Source organism: Pelophylax lessonae (assembly GCF_965119305.1).
Source record: "Pelophylax lessonae genome assembly, chromosome: 7".
Lineage (NCBI taxonomy): Eukaryota > Metazoa > Chordata > Amphibia > Anura > Ranidae > Pelophylax > Pelophylax lessonae.
In genome coordinates, this window is record NC_138774.1 from 292,006,750 (window position 1) to 292,012,749 (window position 6,000).

Below are 6,000 nucleotides of genomic sequence, written 5' to 3' on the forward strand. Positions count from 1 at the left end.
CTACACCGTACCATGCGGTACCAGCAGTGGAAAAGCACAAAAGCGAGCCGAACCGTTCGGTTCCATGCAGTGGAAAAGCACCATAACATTTAAAAAAGTGAAAATCTTTATTTGTTTTTGCTAGAAAATTACTTAGAGTCCCCAAACATTATATATTTTTAGCAGAGGCCCTAGAGAATAAAATGGCGGTCGTTGCAATTTTTTTTGTCACACAGTAGTTGCGCAGCAGTTTTTCAAACGCAATTTTTTTGGGGATATAATACGCTTTTAATGGACAAAAAAAAAACAAACAAAAAAAACCCATATTTCTTTTTGTAAAATCTGAAGGATGATAATATGCCGAGTAAATACACTTTATTACCAAAAGTATTTGGACGCCTGCCTTTACACTCACATGAACTTTAATGGCATCCCAGTCTTACTCCGTAGGGTTCAATATTGAGTTGGCCCACCCTTTGCAGCTATAACAGCTTCAACTCTTCTGGGAAGGCCGTCCACAAGGTTTAGGAGTGTGTCTATTGGCGCTTTTCCACTGCATGGAATCGAACGGTTCGGCTCACTTTTGTGCTTTTCCACTGCTGGTACCGCATGGTATGGTGTAGGAACGGTTCGGTACGGCGGCGCTTTTCCACTGCATGGAACTGAACAGTACGGCTCTCAAAAGTTCCACTTCGATTGTGGTTCCAATGGCACTTTTCCACTGCAAGTACCGGCTCGGCTCTACTCGGCCCTGCTTGGCCCGGTTTGCTTTTCCACTGCTGGTACTGCATGGTACGGTGATGGAACGGTACGGTACGGTACGGTATAGGTTTGCTTTTCCACTAAAGTAGTACTAAAGTTAAGTGGGTGGGATAACAACGGGGTGGGTGGGATCCTCTGACCAATCAGTGGCTAGTAGTGACTGCATGCAAAGGATTGTGGGATATGGTACCTGTTGGAACCACAATCAAGTAGGTACTGTTTTTTCAGAGCCGTACCGTACCATTCGGTTCCATGCAGTGGAAAAGCAAACCTATACCGTACCGTACCGAACCGTTCCGACCCTATACCATGCGGTACCAGCAGTGGAAAAGCACAAAAGCGTGCCGAACCGGTACGGTTCCATGCAGTGGAAAAGCGCCACAAGAGGTACCATACCCAGTACCATATCCCACAATCCTTTGCATGCAGTCACTACTAGTCACTGATTGGTCAGAGAATCCCACCCACCCCGTTGTTATCCCACCCACTTAACTTTAGTACTACTTTAGTGGAAAAGCAAACCATACCGTACCGAACCGTTCCAACACCGTACCATGCGGTACCAGCAGTGGAAAAGCAAACCGGGCCAAGCAGGGCCGAGTAGAGCCGAGCCGGTACTTGCAGTGGAAAAGTGCCATATGGGAATGTTTGACCATTCTTCCAGAAATGCATTTGTGGGGTCAGGCACTGATGTTGGATAAGAGGGCCTGGCTCACAGTCTCCGCTCTAATGTTGTTCTATAAGGCTGAGGTCAGGACTCGGTGCAGGGCAGTCAAGTTCCTCCACCCCAAACTTGCTCATCCATGTCTTTGTGCCCTGGTCCAATTCAATTGGTGGAGGGGGGATTATGGTGTGGGGTTTTTTTTCTTTCAGGGGTTGGGCTTGGCCCCTTAGTTCCAGTGAAGGGAACTCTTAAGGCGTCAGCATACCAAGACATTTTGGACAACTTCATGCTCCCAACTTTGTGGGAAGAATTTGGGGATGGCTCCTTCCTGTTCCAACATGACTGCGTACCAGGGCACAAAGCAAGGTCCATAAAGACATGGATGAGTGAGTTTGGGGTGGAGGAACTTGACTGGCCTGCACAGAGTCCTGACCTCAACCCCATAGAACACCTTTGGGTTGAATTAGAGTGGAGACTGCGAGCCAGGTCTTCTCATCAAATGCGCTTCTGGAAGAATGGTCAAACATTCCCATAGACACTCCTAAACCTTGTGGACAGCCTTCCCAGAAGAGTTGAAGCTGTTATAGCTGCAAAGGGTGGGCCAACTCAATATTGAACCCTACGGACTAAGACTGGGATCCCATTAAAGTTCTTGTGTGTGTAAAGGCAGGCGTCCCAATACTTTTGGTAATACAGCGTAGATACCTAACATGTCATGCTTTTACACCTCCCCTTTTTATTTTTATTTTTTTATCACTTTTATTGATAAAGCAAATGCAAACAAGCAGGGCTGTCACAAGAAATGTAAACGTCTCTCATATACATTTGCTTCTTTTTACGAGCATTTGGGGATGAAGGCGCTTTAAAAAAATAAAATTATGTAATTATTTTTTTTTTTTACCTATTATCTTTACACTGTCCCTTTTTAATTATTTATTTTAATTGCTGTCACAATAAATGTAAACATCTCTTGCATGCAGGGCCATCTTTAACACAGGGCAAAAGGGGCAGCTGCCCTGGGTCCAGTCATTGTTGTGGGGCCCAAAGCAGCTGCCCCTTGAGCCCGCACTGCCTGCAAATAGTTAAAAAGCGGTTTTGGGAGGGCCCAAGAAAATATTTGCCCAGGGTCCAATTAATATTAAAGATGGCCCTGCTTGTTTGCATTCGCTTCTAGCATGACAAGTCCTCTTTATGGAGAGATCCGGGGTCAATAAGACCCCACATCTCTCCTCAATGGAAAGCATCATATCAAAAAGGAAAACAAATATTGAGCTAATGCATTCCAAAAAAAAAATATAGGCCTTGTTTTACATCGGCCGTGAACCAGAAGTGACGTCATGACGCAGCTCTGGGCCTCCTAGGCCATAGATCAGCGGAGGCCATCTTTCCCCTGTTAAACTCTATGGCCACTGCCGGATGAGTTCCTGGGCTTCACTATGAACCAGGTAAGACGAGGGGGGCGACCCCTGACCCCCTCCCTCTGCTTCTAATCTGCCTCTCTGGTCACTTCTATTAGTCATGACGCATTTTCCCAGTTAGATGGTCAGCAAGTGGTTAAACCGATGTGTCAAAGCTTACACAGGGCTGAGGACCTACTCCGTGTCCCATGTGACAACACTGAGACAAGAAGCACCAATGTTGTCACATGGGAGAAAGCAAGTGGGTTCCATGTCCCCATACTCGTAGTGCCAGCTGTTATGCTTCATTTTTAGTCACTGAACAGAGCAGTGGAGACCATGCTGGGGCAACGTCCTTCAACAGCCAAGGTGGCAATTCAAAAAGGTTTCTCATGAACAACTTAAGCGGCAAAGGTGGCAGGTTCTGCTCTTTTAGCACCCCCCTCTTGCTGAAGAACCCATAGCGGCTATCTCTTATCCCCTCCACTTCAGCCCAGCCTTGGGTGGGGACAAAAGTAAAGATAAGTATATGCTACTGGGGTGGGGGGGAAACTGAAGGGACCCTGTTTTTTTTTTTTATCTACGTGGGCAAAGTAAAAGGTCACTTTTATCCACCTAAAACAGGGGTCTCCAAATCTTCTAAACAAGAGGCCAGTTTACTGTCCTTCAGAATTTTCGGGGGTCCAACTCCAAACTGTGGCCGTTGGGAGTAGAAATGGTCTTGACGTCAGCAGGAAAGAACAGTGCCCAATCTTTGGTGTCAATGGGAGGAATTGTGCCCCATCATTGGTGTCAGTGGGAGGAATAGTGCCCAATCTTTGGTGTCAATGGGAGGAATTGTGCCCCATCATTGGTGTCAGTGGGAGACATTGTGCCCCATTGTTGGTGTCATTGGAAGGATTCATGCCCCATCATTGATGTCCTTGGGCCCAATTGTTGGTATCATTGGGAGAAATTGTGCCCCATTGTTGGGTGTCTTAGGACCCAATTGCTGGTGTCATTGGGAGGAATTGTTCCCCATCATAGGTCACTTTTATCCACATAACACAGGTCTCCAAACCTTTTAACAAGGGGCCTGTTTACTGTCCTTCAGATTTTTGGGGGTCCAGACTGTGGCCATTGGGAGCAGAAAAGGTCTTGACGTCAGCAGGAAAAAAACTGTGCCCAATCTTTGGTGTCATTGGGAGGATTCATGTCCCATCATTGATGTCCTTGTGCCATATTGTTGGTGTCATTGGGAGAAATTGCGCCCCGTTGTTGGGTGTCTGAGGGCCCAATTGTTGGTGTCATTGGGAGAAATTGCGCCCCGTTGTTGGGTGTCTTAGGGCCCAATTGCTGGTATCATTGGGAGGAATTGTTCCCCATCATAGGTCACTTTTATCCACCTAAAACAGAGGTCTCCAAACCGTCTAAACAAGGGGCATCATTTGGGCCCAAGGACATCATTGATGTCCTTGGGCCCAAATGTTGGTGTCATTAGGAGAAATTGTGCCCCATTGTTGGGTGTATTAGGGCCCAATTGTTGGTGTCATTGGGAGAAATTGTGCCCCATTGTTGGGTGTCTTAGGGCCCAAATGCTGGTGTCATTGGGAGGAATTGTTCCCCATCATAGGTCACTTTTATCCACCTAAAACAGAGGTCTCCAAACCTTCTAAACAAGGGGCCTTTTTACTGTCCTTCAGATTTTTGGGGGTCCAGACTGTGACCATTGGGAGTAGATAAGGTCTTGACATCAGCAGGAAAAAACAGTGCCCAATCTTTGGTGTCAATGGGAGGAATAGTGTCCCATCATTGGTGTCAGTGGAAGGAATAGTGTCCCATCATTGGTGTCAGTGGAAGGAATAGTGTCCCATCATTGGTATCAGTGGGAGGAATAGTGCCCCATCATTGGTGTCAGTGGGAGGAATAGTGCCCCATCATTGGTGTCAGTGGGAGGAATAGTGTCCCATCATTGGTGTCAGTGGGAGGGATCATGCCCCATTGTTGATGTCATTGGGAGGATTCATACCCCATCTTTGGTTCACTGGACCCAAATCTGGTGTCATTGGGAGAAAGTGTGCCCTATTATTGGGTGTCTTAGGGCCCAGTTGTTGGTGTCAGTGGGAGGAATTTGCCCCATCGTTGGTGTCAGTGGGAGGGATCGTGCCCCATTGTTGTCATTGGGAGAATTCATACCCCATCAATGGTTTTATTGGGCCCAATTGTTGGTATCATTGGGAGGAATTGTTCCCCATTGTTGGTGTTACTGGGAGGAATTGTTCCCCATCAATGGTGCTATTGGGCCCAATTGTTGGTGTAATTGGGTGGAAAGTGCCCCTCCACTGATGTGAGTGGGATGGGCAAACAAAGGGCCACAGTTTGGATACATAAAGGGTCCTAACCGCCAAACCATTTATTTCAATAACATTCTTTCTATTGTTTACATGTTATTTACCTGTAAAATCCTCCCTTGTGTAAGGGAAATTGAAATGATCTCTTTTACAATGGCTGCCAACAAATGGGGGGATTCACCCCCGAACCCCAGCAAAAGGAGTCACTTTACCACTAGCCACTCTGTATATGCCAGACAAACCACTGCCCCTTGTGCAAGCTGTGCTGTACAATATACAGTCCTGATCGCTGTACTCTGCAAGCTGTGCTGTACGTTACAAACCCCTGATTGCTGAACTTTGCGAGCTGTGCTGTATATTACACACCCCTGGCCACTGCGCTCTTCAAGCTGTGCTATACATTACACACCCCTGATTGCTGCACCCTGCAAGCTTTGCTATACATTACACACCCCTGACCACTGCACTCTGAAAGCTGTGCTGTGCACTACACACCCCTGATTACTGCACCCTGCAAGCTGTGCTGTACATTACATTCCCCTGACCACTGCACTCTGCAAGCTGTACTGTAAATTACACACCCCTGGCCACTGCACTTTGCAAGCTTTGCTGTACATTACATACATACTCCTGACCACTCTACTCTCCTGCAAATTATACTCCTGACCATTGCACTCTGCTGTACATTACATATATACTCCTGACCACTGCACTCTGCTGTACATTATACTCCTGACCATTGCACTCTGCAAGCTGTGCTGTACTGTACAATACACACCCCTGGCCACTGCACTCTGCAAGCTGTACTGTACATTACACACCCCTGACCACTGCACTCTGCAAGCTGTGCTGTGCTCTACACACCCCT